The sequence below is a fragment of the Dermochelys coriacea genome, chromosome 1 (assembly GCF_009764565.3).
Source record: "Dermochelys coriacea isolate rDerCor1 chromosome 1, rDerCor1.pri.v4, whole genome shotgun sequence".
In the NCBI taxonomy this organism is placed as follows: domain Eukaryota; kingdom Metazoa; phylum Chordata; order Testudines; family Dermochelyidae; genus Dermochelys; species Dermochelys coriacea.
In genome coordinates, this window is record NC_050068.2 from 166711867 (window position 1) to 166726838 (window position 14972).

General features: G+C 38.7%; 1 protein-coding gene across 3 annotated transcripts in view; it reads left to right on the top strand.

Moving 5' to 3' along the window:
• GRIK1 (glutamate ionotropic receptor kainate type subunit 1) overlaps window positions 1–14972 on the top strand; it is a 227820-nt gene that overhangs the window by 158645 nt on the left and 54203 nt on the right. The gene's annotated exons all lie outside the window — the stretch shown is intronic.

Consider the following 14972-nt stretch of genomic DNA (forward strand, 5'->3'; position numbering starts at 1 on the left):
CAACTCCTTAAGTCTCCTTTCATAAGACAAGTTTTCCATTCCTCGGATCATCCTAGTAGCCCTTCTCTGTACCTGCTCCAGTTTGAATTCATCCTTTTTAAACATGGGAGACCAGAACTGCACACAGTATTCCAGGTGAGGTCTCACTAGTGTCTTGTATAACAGTACTAAAACCTCCTTATCCCTACTGGAAATACCTCTCCTGATGCATCCCAAAACTGCATTAGCTTTTTTCACAGCCATATCACATTGGCAGCTCATAGTCATCCTATGATCAACTAATACTCCAAGGTCCTTCTCCTTTTCCATGACTTCTAATTGATGCGTCCCCAATTTATAACTAAAATTCTTGTTATTAATCCCTAAATGCATAACCTTACTCTTCTCACTATTAAATTTCATCCTATTACTATTACTCCAGTTTACAAGGTCATCCAGATCCTCCTGTATAATATCCCGATCCTTCTCTGAATTGGCAATACCTCCCAGTTTTGTATCATCTGCAAACTTTATTAGCACACTCCCACTTTTTGTGCCAAGGTCAGTAATAAAAAGATTAAATAAGATTGGTCCCAAAACTGATCCCTGAGGAACTCCACTGGTAACCTCCCTCCAGCCTGACAGTTCGCCTTTCAGTAGGACCCTTTGTAGTTTCCCCTTTAACCAATTCCTTATCCACCTTTTGATGTTCATATTGATCCCCATTTTTCCAATTTAACTAGTAATTCCCCATGTGGCACGGTATCAAATGCCTTACTGAAATCTAGGTAAATTAGATCCACTGAGTTTCCTTTGTCTAAAAAATCTGTTACTTTCTCAAAGAAGGAGATCAGGTTGGTTTGGCACGATCTACCTTTTGTAAAACCATATTGTGTTTTGTCCCATTTACCATTGACTTCAATGTCATTAACTATTTTCTCCTTCAAATTTTTTTCCAGGACCTTGCATACTACAGATGTCAAACTAACTGGCCTGTAGTTACCCGGATCACTTTTTTTTCCTTTCTTAAAAATAGGAACTATATTAGCAATTCTCCAATCATTCGGTACAACTCCTGAGTTTACAGATTCATTAAAAATTCTTGCTAATGGGCTTGCAATTTCAGGTGCCAATTCCTTTAATATTCTTGGATGAAGATTATCTGGGCCCCCTGATTTAGTCCCATTAAGCTGTTTGAGTTTTGCTTCTACCTCAGATATGGTAATATCTACCTCCATCCTCATTCCCATTTGTCATGCTACCATTATCCCTAAGATCCTCTTTAGCCTTATTAAAGACTGAGGCAAAATATGTAGGCCATACTTACAGATTGGGGGATTCTAGCCCGGGAAGTAGTGACTCTAAAAAAGACTTGGGTATTATGGTGGATAATCAGCTTGGTGTTGTGGCCAAAAGCATTAATGTATCCTGGGATGCCTAAACAGGGAAATCTCAAGTAGGAGTAGAGATGTTATTCTACCTCTCTATTTGGCATTTGTGCAACTGCTGCTAAAATATTGTGTCCAGTTCTGGTGCCCACAATTCAAGATAAACTGGAGAAGGCTCAGAGAAGAGCCACAAGAATGATGGAAGGATTAGAAAACATGCTTTATAGTGACAGTGATAGACACAAGGAGCTGTCCATTTAGCTTAACAAAGAGAAGATTAAGGTGTGACTTCATTACAGTCTGTAAGTATCTACATGGGAAACAAATATTTAGTAATGAGCTCTTCAATCTAGTGAACAAGTTCTAACACAATCCAGTGGTGGGAAGTTGAAACTAGATAAATTCAGACTGGAAATAAGTTGTAACTTTTTGACAGTGAGGGTAATTAGTCATTGGAACCACTTACCAAGGGCTGTGATGGCTTCTCCAAGGCTGGCAATTTTAAAATCAAGATTGGATGTTTTTCTAAAAGATGTGCTCTAGGAATTATTTTGGGGGAAGTTCTCTGGCCTGTGTTATAAAGGAGGTTAGACTAGATCATTCTGGTCCCTTCTGGCTTGGGAATTGAATAAACTCTTTGGAGCAGGGAGTGTCTTTTTGTCTGTGTTTGTAGAGTCCCTAGCAAAATGGGGTTCCTGAGTTGGGCTTCCAGATGCTACCACAGTATAAATAATAATGTATCCACCTCCCCATGGACATATGCAAGCCTGAAAATCCCAGGAGGACAGCAATTGGACTCAGTACCAACATGATAAGATTATACAATGCAATGATCTTTATCTTTTTCTTGCATCTGCACTTCAGAAGCATGACTGTGATTCACAGCTTGCTGCTCAGTTGGATAAAATGGATGTTCTTCACATTCTGGAAATGCTGGCTCTGAATGTACTTGTATTCTGTTTTCTTACCTTGTCCTTTACAAAAATAAAAAACTGTTTGTGTTAGATAGAGAGGAATATAAGTTCCCCTTAATACAAGGAAGAGAAGCAAATGATTAGTCTTGCTCCATAAATAGCAGCCTATCCTTGGCCTAAGAAGGGAGAAAAAGAACATTTCCCTCCAACTCTAGGGTAGAGGGGGACAATAGTGCCTCCCCCAACTTCCAGTCCCCTGTGAAAAAGCAACAGGAAGAAGCCCCTGGTGACGTGACTCACCTCAGTATAAAAGTCCAGGAATCTAGCTCTACTGCTTATTGCCTCTGGGTCCTGTCCAGCAGCTGTTGATCAACTGTTGATGGGGGGTTTAAAAATTCTCCAGCTTAACAGCACAGATAGCTACAACTATGCAATCAGGCAGCAGGAGAGCTGCAAGAAAGATACCATTTCCCTCCCAGCCGCTGCACTGACAGGCAGGAAGGGGAAAGCAGACATTCCAGGGCCTGGCTTCCTGACAGGCAGGGGAGGAAAGAGATTCTCGTCTCTGCCCCCCACAACCCCTGGTGGCTCATCCCCCTTCCCACACACATTAGGGGAAATGGTAAAGCTACCAGGGGGAAGAGGTCTTGGAGGAATCTGGGAAAGGTGACGAAGGGCCAGAGAGAATCTGTGGTAAGGGGATCCAGAAATTCAGTGGATGACTGATTAAGTCCCACTGAAAATCCCAGCCTACAGAAGCAACTTGACAATGCCTGAAAATCACAGTCTGAGTAGATACTGGGAAATTTGCCATTGGTACAAGCTTTTTTCTTCTACAAAACAGAAATGGAGGCTGAGCATCTAGCCTACATTCTAACAATACCAAACTCACTCCCCCACTCCCAAAGGTGGTGGCTAGAGATGGCTGAAAATATTTGGCAACATTTTTCAAGATGTTAGTGTTTTTTTGCACTTGTGTGACCAGCTTACTGCACAGCCAATCTTTTTCAAAAATTTGAAATTGATGAAGTTTTTTTTTCAAGGAAATTGTAAAAGCTTTCACAAAAAATGCTCTGCATTTTTCAACCAGCTTTCCTGGTAACTGTCCAAAAATAACCTCTCTCAAACCCTCACCAAATCCAGATAATACAAGCCTCTGAGGCTGGGGAGGATCCAAAGGGATCTCCAGTTCTGTCATGAAAAAAATGTATGCAGTATTGTAATTGTGTTGATCCCAGGATATGAGAGAGACGAGGTAATATCTTTTACTGGACCAACTTCTGTGGGTGAAAGAGACAAGCTTTTGAGCTTACCCAGAGCTCTTCCTCAGGGAAAAAATGGTCAAGATCAGAGACTCACCTCAGTATAAATTGCTTGGAGCAACACCAATGCCATCAAGCTGCTTTTTCAAATGTCTCCCCCTCCATTTTTCTTGTTGCTAATAGAAAGCAACTGAATGTCTGTTGCTCGTATCAAATGGTGAAGGAGTACAAAGAATTCTCATCTCAGGGAAGAAATGATTAATAGAACAGAAAAACTTCAGCAACAAAACAACTTACCTCCAAGAGGAACTAAGCCCCCAACCCAATGGATTGATTAAGTTGGGGAAACCTGTGTACATAGGAGTACTTGATGGCACCAGGGAAGAACACAAACAATTAGAACACAAACTAAATCTGAAAACTGAAAATATTAACAGACACACAATGTAGTCACATGTATTGGATAGAGAAGGAAGAGGCGATTTTTCATTATGGAAATGATAAAAGGAGTTTGAAAGAGGCTAAAAATACAAAAGCACTCCATATGGGGGATGTGCATATAACTTTCACTTACAGTGAGTGGAACTTCCAGACCATTTAGCTGATGAGCACGTAACATTTTCTAAGAGAACAAAGAAATGTTTTCCTTAGACACGATCTTTCATCACTACAGAGGTCAGCGTCTTCAAGTGCTTCCACTGGACCTGGAAGGTCTGCAGTCATGGACTAAAAGAGAAATTAGTCTAGTACTTTAAAGGCATTACAACCATATGTGGACATGGTGGAAAACATATTAGCCATGTCTCCCATTGTCTAATTAGAGGACTTAGGTCTGGTCACCTGAACTTTCTGCTAGCCAGAAAGCTAATGAGGCTGTTCTGGAAGATGGGTATAAGAATGCAGTTTTATAACATAAAATAGTGTAGTGTATTATCCCCCTAGAGCTCACAGCCTAACTAGTAGATGAATGGCAAGCTCCACTAATCATTACATGACTTGGACCAATTGCAACATTTCTCTTTCCTAAGCAGTGAAGAGGACCAATTGATAAGATTTCACAATACAGAGCCTTTTACTAGGAGTGCAACAAATTCAGACAAGATCAAGGCAAATAATGTCTACTAACAATATTGTTTTATATACACATCATTCTAATGACATGTTTATCTAAAAAAAACCCCACCTAATACTATAACACAGTTTTGTAATATATTTCAAGGAGTTTAATATTTTGTTTCTCAGCACCACACTAAATTAAAAATCTAAAATTCTTATTCATTATTAGTATTACACTAATGCTTACTGTACCCAGCCAAGATCAGGCTGCATTGTGCTAGGCACTGTACAAATGATTAAATATTTTAAAATACATTGATTCAGTGACAGGGTAAATCCTAAGGGCTACCTACAGGCCCACCGGGAAGGGTGTGTCTTCCTTCCAGAGACCAAAAGGCAAGGGGAAAGCCCCTGGGACTTCAGCCCATGCAGGCCAGAAGAACTGCTTTGTTTTAGTGTTACTTATGAATGGGACCACAGCGTTGTCATGGATTTGAATGAAGTCTGTGAAATCTTGGAAATGGGTACAAAAAGACATTTGATTAGGCCCCAGACCATGTGGCATTGTAAGCTGGCACATGTGGTTGCAGCACCACTGAGATTTGGCCTGTCTGCCCCTCGATTTCGATCTATGAATGGGTGTCTGAGCCAAACCTGGGCGGTGCTGCAATCCCGTGTGTCAGATCAAAACATCAAGAGGGGGGAGCCAGGTCCAGCCATGCAGGACAGGAGCTGCCACTGGAGAGGTGGGTGTGGTGTGTGCTCACCCTCCAGCCCACTCTCCTCTCTCTGCCTTGGGCCTCACCTCTCAGCACCACCATTATACTCTTGTTTATGCTGATGTAGTGAAAACTACATTTGGTGATTTATCATTTTTTCCCTGACCTTTGCCATGAAATTTACTAAAAATATTTGTGCCAAAACTATAGATTCTTTTATGAGTTTTTTGTTCAACCAACAAATTGTGCCCAAGGCCAAGGGTAAGGGACAAGAAACGCTCAGGTGTGGTATTTTTTCCTTATGGGACTGGCAAAATAGTCTACATACCCCAATTCAGGAAGACATCCCCATTAAGGAAGTGCTCTTAAACACATGTTTAAATCAACCGCATTTAGAAAAGCACTTAAGTCAAGGATACATAAGCGTACACTTAAATGTAAGCACAGGCTTAAATTAATCTCTAGTCAGGAAAGCACTTAAGCATATCCCTAGTCAGGAATCAGAGTGGTAGCCGTGTTAGTCTGTATCCACAAAAAAAACGAGGAGTCTGGTGGCACTTTAAAGACTAACAGATTTATTTGGGCATAAGCTTTCGTGGGTAAAAACCCACATCTTCAGATGCAACAGTCAGGAAAGCTCTAAAATAAATGCTTAACTTTAAAAGTCAACAGGACTTAAGCTCTTGATCAAGTGCTTTCTTAAATATGGATGAATCTAGCTGAGGAGCATTTCCTTCCAATCCCCAGATTTTGGGGCAGAGGGTTCTTGCTGCAAATCCTGGATTACACTCCCAAATACTCACGATTGATTTGCCACTGTCAGAGTCTGTTCACCTGGGGTGAAATTCATCCCTTTGAAGGTGGTCAGCACAATAACTTTGCAACATTTAAAATCAGTTTAAACTTTGTTTGAAAGTTATTGTTATTCAGCAGATGAATAAGTCATTTTTAATAAATCAGTAGTCAGAGAGAAAGGATGGGCTTTCAGATAAGGCACTGGACTGGAACTCATGAGGTCTGGGCTCAACTTCTGACTGTGCCACAGACTTCCAGTATGACATTGGGCAAGTCACTTAATCTGTCTGAGTCCCATTTGTAACATGTGGATAAAGAGTACTTTATTTCTATTTGAATCATAAGCTCTTTGGAGCAGGTACAGTGTACTACTTATATAGTGAATAACACACAATGGAATCCCAGTCTCAAACCAGTTAATACTAACCAATAGTACTGTACCATAAAATAAATAATGATCGTTTTTATATTTTGTGCTGCACTTTGTCACTTTGGTAATGGTCATTGAAAAACATACAATACCCTAGTTCCTAGGGGGAAGAATAACTTACAAAATTAAGCTTCTCTCTCAAATCTCAACCCACTTCCCCTTTGTATTTTATTTGATACTAAATTTAAGCTGTCTGATTTAAGCATTCAAGACATGTATCCAAGAAGAATATCTTCAAAGGCATTTCACTACACACACTTTGAACCAAGGACACCTGAATTGTCACCCTCGAGTAATTAGGGATCATTCTGTCAAATTTCACACTGACATGGCACACTTAAAACTTTTCTTCACTACCCTTGCACACCATCTAGCCCAAACTGCTCTGAAAACGAGTGTTCTTGAACAGTTCAAAGAACTTCATCTTTCATGAGAAATCCACCTCCCACCTTTTCTTTCACTAGCTCTCCATTTTTTTTTCAAAACTAGGTGAACATGGTGCTCATGAAAATGAGAGTCTTATAATTGGGGTCAGAGCCAGTGTATATAGACAAGCTTCACCACATAACTCTCCCTTCCCACTTCAATCCTAATTAGCGATATTCTTCACACCCTCTCAGTCCTAGACCTCTCCCAAGTAAAGATGCTGCCAAATGTGGTGGGTTTTGGGTGGGCAGATAAAAGTGCACCATCAAACGGTTTTCTCTTATTCCTTGTTCTGGATTTGATCCTAGCTAGAGGAAAGGTAATGTATTAACCCACTATGCTATTTAACCCCCAAGATGTCAACTTTAGTAAAAAGACTAATTGTATGAATCACTCAGTTGATGAGAGACTTTAAGCAGCTTTTCTATTACAATTTCAACTCTAACCAAAAGCAATATCATCAATTAACTGTGAGGGATCTCTTTACAATTCTAAAAAATCAGGGACTTTGACTTCAGACTAATAAACCAAAGGAAGATCAAACTTTCTCTTGTTCATTACTGCTCAAGATGGCTTACAATGGAATTGGCTATATACTGTGTTAGCAAGTTTTGTCTTGGAGAAGTGAGCTACAGTATTTCCTGTCCATGTGTGTAGTACAGTAAACCAAGGTTTGCCTAAATCTTTCAGATACCTGAATTGTACACATTTTGTGAAGTTGATAAAAACCGTATGAGAAATGGGAAAGACACATGATTCAACAGTATATTTGAGAAGCATTTCTAAAACATGGTGTCATTAAAAAAAAACTGGGGCACATCACATACCTAATACAATACACTCTATATAGCTTTACATCTAACTGTGTTTTATAATCAACCAAAAACAGCAAAATAAAATTGCAAGCATTATCAAATTCCAGACTTTGGTCTTGTCTGAGAAATATAGAGGATCAGATTTCCTAACATCCAATGGAAGCCACTTCCAACTGTTTTTACTGGGCTTGCTGAACTACTCAGCACTGTCACTAAATGCTATTTGAAGAGAGTAGTAATAAAATTGATAAAAAGCTTATTCTAATATCAGTTCAATAATGTGTTGTGATAGCAAATAGTAGCTCTATGGTACTAGTCAAAAAGCAAAAGTTAGGTAAGCAAAAAGCTAAGAGTGAGAAAAGCAGCTCTCATCAACTTCCTAACTATCACTGCCAATCAGATAACATAATTTATATCTTCCCTGCATGTGCATTAATTCTTATAACCCTTGGAATTTTATTCTGTTTTCCAGTTTAGCATTCCAAGTTTTTCAGAGGAGCAAGCATGTCTACCTCTGTATTTGCACAATAGGGTCCTGAACAAAGCCAGAGTAAATGGTCATCCTTCCATTTTGTATAGGCAGGAAGTGCTAATAAAGACAAAGACAAATCTGAAATGGAAAAATATTTTTCCTGTTTTCTAACTAGCTCTACTTAAACCCTTTATTTAATATAGTCTGGCAATGCAGCAATATTTTGCTGTTAGAACATTTTTCACACAAGGAACTCAAAGCATTTTACGTACAATTAAAAAAGCCTCCTAACACACCTGTGAGGTAGGTATTTTTATCCCTATCCAAGATGCAGAAAAGGAGGCAAAGAGAAGGTAAAGGTGACCTACAGAGGATTTTAAAAAATTGGCATGTGCCTAGGAATGTGGAAAGATACTTTTAAAAAAGTGGATTTTATTTTCTTGCTTTCTTTTACTTTAGAAATCTTAGGAATTATTATGTCCCCCTTGATTTGGTTAGGGTCTCAAAGCCTCTGGAGGAAGATCCTTTCCTATGGAGGAAAGTAGAATCTTTAGCAAAGATGTCCTTTCTCCAAACTCTCCATTAGGCAATAAAGAAAAATGGGGAGTTAACAAAACAAACCAAGCAAAACCACTTCAAACAGTCTCACCAAAAAATACCATCCCCTCTGAATAGTTTGGATTTCAGTCCCTGGACCTTTGATGTCACAATTTAATTAGTCTTCCTATCACCACACAATCTTACAGGTTGCCAAGACCTAAATTTCAAATGTAATAAACAGGAAAAAATTGAGCCTTGAAAATGAGAACTTTTCAGGCATATTTGTGCATCATAAAGAAGTAAAAGAGGGCACAAGGCAATTCTTTTTTCTTTGTAGGTCACATTTAAGTAACTTGCCAAATCCCATAAAAACAAAAATAAAAAACCCCACAACACTGGGGAAACTGGGACTAGAATCCAGGGCTGAAATCTTGGCTCCATTGAAGTCTGTAAAAGTTGTCCCATTTATTTCAATAGAGCCAGGAATTCATCCCAAGGTCCCTTGACTTTTAGTCGCTGCTCTAACTATTAGACCACGAATGATCTCTTCATTTTAAGCATATAGTCATACTCAATGGGCTAGATCTTCAGTTGTTGCGAATCAGCATTACTCCATTACCTTCAGGGGGGACCTTTTCCAATATTTCTATTACACAAAGAAAACTGGGCACTGTCTACAGGAAAACTGGATTTCAAGCTCCACATTTCTAATGAGGCCTCAGCCTAGTCTCTGAATTTGCATCCATAATTTTACACAAGCAATATGGAGAGAGCCCAAATAGCCAGTTTAAGGGCCTGATCCAAAACCCTCTGAAGTCAATAGAAAGGCTTCAACTAACTTCCGTGGCCTTAAGATCCGGCCCTAAATGCTCAAATTCCAGTGGCACATGCAAGCACAGTAATTGACTATGCAAAATGTAGAGGCTATTGTTTTTTTTTAATGTGGCTCATTGTCAGCTTTGTGACTCTCTCAGGTCAATAACAGTGCTATTTATAGTTATATAAATTTGCAGATGCCTAGTTATATCTGCAAGGCTTTCTGTGGAGAAGGGAGACAAAGTCATTTAGCATTTGTAACGAAAGATATATTTCACATTTCCACACAAGATACAGCTTAACATCCCTTTGGTCTGCTTTAATATTATATAATAATTCAACTGTCCTGTGACAGATGCAAAATGTCAGAAGACCTTGCACACAACTGAGTTTGAGCTTGATGTTGTGCAGCATCTCAATGATGCATGGCAAAGAGAATGAATTTTCTATAGTGGGTGTAGTTCTAAAGCAGCATTTACACCAAGCAGTTCAGCCAACGGCCATATTTAGTGATCCTTTGGGCTGATTATTTTTAAAAGCTATTAATTTAAGGTTGTGGTAACCTGGACCATAATCATTTTGCAAGTACTTAGTCACATATATTCATACATATTCTATATATTTCACACACACATACATTCACTCTTCCTCCTCTCCCATGCTTTTCTCAAACCACCACCACCCATGGATAAATCATGGAGACCTGCGGTATTTCCTATTGGTGTATTACCCTCAAATATTGGCTATAGTTGAGATGAAGCTTGAGATTGAAGAGGCAGTGCTTGATTAGATGCCAAATGGAAAACCAAGGGACAGGTCCAGGAAAAAGTCAGGTTACACAGAATATTGGAGAACATGGAAAAATCAATAGAAAAAAGGGAATGTACAGACATTAAGTCTCTCATAAGAACATAAGAGCAGCCATATTGGGTCAGACCAAAGGCCCAGTGTCCTGTCTTCCAACAGTGGCCAATGCCAGGTGCCCCAGAGGGAATGAACAGAACAGGTAACCATCAAGTGATCCATCCCCTGTCACCCATTCCCAGCTTCTGGCAAACAGAGGCTAAGGACCCCATCTCTGCCCGTCCTGGCTGATAGCCATTGATGGACCTATCCTCCATGAATTTATCTAGTTCTTTTTTGAACCCTATTATAGTTTCTCTGTGAAGATCCCACAGTAAATATTCTGGGGATAATTTAAGATCTTAGAAGTAAATATTGCTTGATTACATTTTTATATTGCTATGGCATTTTGAAGAAGCTGAGATTCTGAAATCTAAAAACCCCCCACTACCGATGACTGTCATTGTAATATTAGTCTCACTGAGAGTACATCTAGATGGCAATCACTGAGTGTAACTGCAGTTCAAGCCAACATGCCTGAGCTAGCTTGAATCTAGCTAGCTCAGATCCTAGAACAGTGAAGCCAGAGCAGCTTTAGCACAGGCCGGCCCTGTGAATAGTTATGCACAGTTCTGAGAAGGTTTGTGCAGCTCATGCTGGCTTCACTGCTCTGAGTCCCAAGCTAGTTAGATTAACTCACCCCCAGTGACTGAAATCTAGATATAACCAGTGAGTGAGTGAGAGAGAATGCTGCAAGCAGCTAATTGAAGTATTTTGGATAGACATATTTTAAATAAATCAAAATAAATACATCATAAAAATAAAACTAGTTGGGCAGACTTATGGCAGGTTGACTTCCTCCCAGGGCATTCCTCCTTCTGAGGCCTGGTCTACACTACACAGTTAGGCCAATGAAAGTTGCCTTGTGTTGACCTAGCTGTGGAAGTGTCTTCACTTAAATTTGGCTTCCGCCAGCGTAAGTACCTCTCTACGCCTATATAGTAACACTACCTCCCTGAGCAGCGTAGAGTCACGGTCAATGTAATTAGATCAACGAAGTGTCAGTGTAGACACTGTATTGCTTATTTCAACTGTTAGTGGCTTTCAGGAGCCATCCTACAATGCCCCTTCCTCTCCAGCGTGGGGTTTGTACGCCCCCTCATGCTGCCTGAGAAAGGATTCATGTTTTGATGTCAATGGTAGTGGAGCATGGTCTAAATATAAGATTGTCTGGGTACATTTGTAACACTGAGATTTGAATTTAGACAGATTCCTCCTGAACATAAATATTTATTCATTCCTCATGACATGAAGAGTATTATATGTACTGCACATTATAATTACTTGCTCTAGTTGTACCTTGCTAACACTCAGGTTTGAAAAAAATGAAGTCTATTGGAAACACAAGAGAACATTAAACCCATTGGTTGTACAAAGATTTGAACTCTAAAGTTGTCAGTTACTGAAAATGGATTGCAACTGAAACTATTGACTTTGTTATTGATCTGTTGATTGGCTTTGGATGGAACTAAGGCTTAATATTGATTCTGGTTGATGAACTGAAAATATAAAGAAAGTAGAAATGAAAATATTAATCACATGATAAAATATAATTTTAGAGTAGTGCATCTGATTGTGAACCTCTGTTAAACACTGCATTGTCCTACTGCTGTCAACAAGACCCCGAATGAAAAGTATTGTAGGAGTTCATTTCCTGACCTCTTTTGACCATGGTACTATTGTCAGATGCAGCCCCTAAGTTTGGATTTAAGAGAAGGATACTGCAAACACAAGTTAATGAACTTAATTATTTTTAATTAAGCTACAGCCATACTCAAAGCAACCAAAATCAAGTGGAAGATAATATACGTCAGCATTTTAATTGTGCACTAATTTCTACTGAAGTCAAAAGCAAAGACAAAGTGCAAAAAAGCAATTACCTGATTAGGTTCTGATTCACTTTTGTTCTACCTTGTAACATTTAACATGGAATGAAACTAGAAACATTAAAATTGCTACACATCTTGCATATAAAAGCATGAAATCTTGCTGCACTGTTACACAGTTATGTGAATTCTCACTGTACTGAAAGTTCTGCTTCATTTCTGTTAGTTAATTACATCTGACAACTATGTAACTGATTTTCCGTCATTTGCCTGACCACATGATATCTACCATGCGCCAACATCCTTGAGTTACCTGATCATTCCCTAAAAGTGATTATGGACTATTCTTTCTTGGAACTAACATAGTTCACTTTAGGGGCCAAATTCTGGTCTTATTCATAGTTTATAAGGCCAGAAGGGACCACTGTGATCATCTAATATGACCATTTCTAAAAACAACCTCCTGTATAGCATAGGCCATAGGGCTTCCCTGAGCATATCTTGAAGCCAGTGGGAGATTTGACTTCAGAAGGACCAGGATTTGAACATAAGTGGGTAGTCTTTGGCCCATATCCTGCCATCAGTTTTTGAGGAAGGCTTTCTATAATTTCATAGGGCATTCGGGGCATAAAAAAGGTTATGATATGACTGTCTGCAAATACCCCATTTTTATCCTTCCAGTATCTTTGCAGACAGAAATGGACATTCAAAAGCACCTAAATGATTTAGGATCCTAAATCCTTCTTTCAAAAGTAACTTAGACACTTAGGAGCACAAGTCACTTGACTTTCAATGAGATTTAGGCTGCTAAGTCACTTTTGAAAATTTTACTGGTAATTCTTTTATTCAAGATCATAATACGTTTAATGGAGGAGTCAGGCATGTGATACAGTGATGACAAATGTGAATTGTTAGTGGCAAATCACTGTCTACAAATAAACTGATGTAAAAAAAAAAGATCATTTAGACAAGATCCATCATTACAACTAAGTGATGATGATCATGTTAGAGGAAGAAATTGAACAAACTGGTCTCATAAAACAAAATGCATCAACATGTACCTTCTCATATGCACATTTTAGTATCTTACATCACCAAATCAAAATATGAGCTGCATAGTCAGAAAATATGTTTAATTGTTTATGGGTGGGATTTTCATACACTCCTGTGTGATTTAGGAACACAAGCCCTGCTGAATGGACGGCTTGTGCTCCTAAATTCCGTAGTCACTTTCAAAAATCCCACCCTACTTCCATAACATTTAGATACAAGCTCTAACCATAGCAGATTTGTTTGATATACATGGTGATGGCAAACCTGTGTCTGAGATTAATCCCTGAAGATTCAGAACTACATGCAGATTAAACAAGAAGTGGTTACATTTGCTGATTTTATATTTATATTTATATTTGTTGATTTTATTATGCATTTTTTTAAAAGCCACCTAAAATAAATTAAATGAAGAACAAAAAAAGCAAAGTATAGCAGAAAAACCTGTAATTTAAGAATTATAACTCTGGCACATATATGTCATAATGTATATCTTCCTTGTACTTTTGAAGAAATTAATCTAATGTGGGGGGTCTCTAAAAATAGATTACAAAAATTGTTTTCAGTTTAAATCCATCAAATCCTTCTCTCTAGTTGATAATATTCAGCAGTGGGACCAAAATATGCAGGCAACATAGCATATGGGTCTAATTTTAAAAGGTGCAAATATTTGGTTTATATTGGGAAAGAACACAAGATGTAGCAATTTTATACTTCATTAGAGGTTATTTTAGAACAGAGAATTGACAACCACAATTCAGAATAATCCTTGGTTGTATCTAATATACACTATTATATACAATAACCCTAGCTGAATATACTGTGATATACAACAAATGCCCCTGTTTAATTTCTTCCCTGATATTAAAGCTTAAAGGAAATTGTGAAGGTGCATTTTTATTTAATTATGTTAAAATGTACCTTGATTCAGAGAATCTATGCAAACTCTGATGCACCACCTATGCCCCATTTAAATCTTGTATTAAAGACTTGAGTGTAACTTAAGTAAACCACGGGGCTTTTTGCCAGGCTCCAAGAAAGCCGGCTCCTGCTTCCATTGAAGTCAACGGGAGTTGTGCGATGGACATCTATGGAAGCAGAATTGGGGTCATGATTTGAAGAGCATTATTTTAATTATAAATAAGATTTGTCTCATGTTTTTCAAAAAACAAAAAAAAACTTCCTCAATGACCACTGAAGCTACATATATATTAGTTATAAACATAGTCCTCCAGAAAATGAGCTGACCAAAGTTATTTAGGCTGAGATTTTCAGAGAAGTCTAAGGGCATTAGTACCCTAATCCCTTGGCTCTAGGCAAGATTAAACCACAATCTGTTCAACAGTCCAAACAGTGAGTGATGAAAGCCCTTCACAATTTACCAGCGCTAGGTGAAATTTGAGATTCTGTGATCGGGCACCTGGAGTGGATTTGGCAGGGGTGATGTGAGTGTCACTTTAAAAGAGAAAAACCAAAATCAGACTGTTTTTGGACATTCTGGCAACTTTGGATGATTAGTTGGTTCAGCTAATGAACACCACAGATTCTGGCGATGAAGGGAATGAGGCTTCAGCAACATTT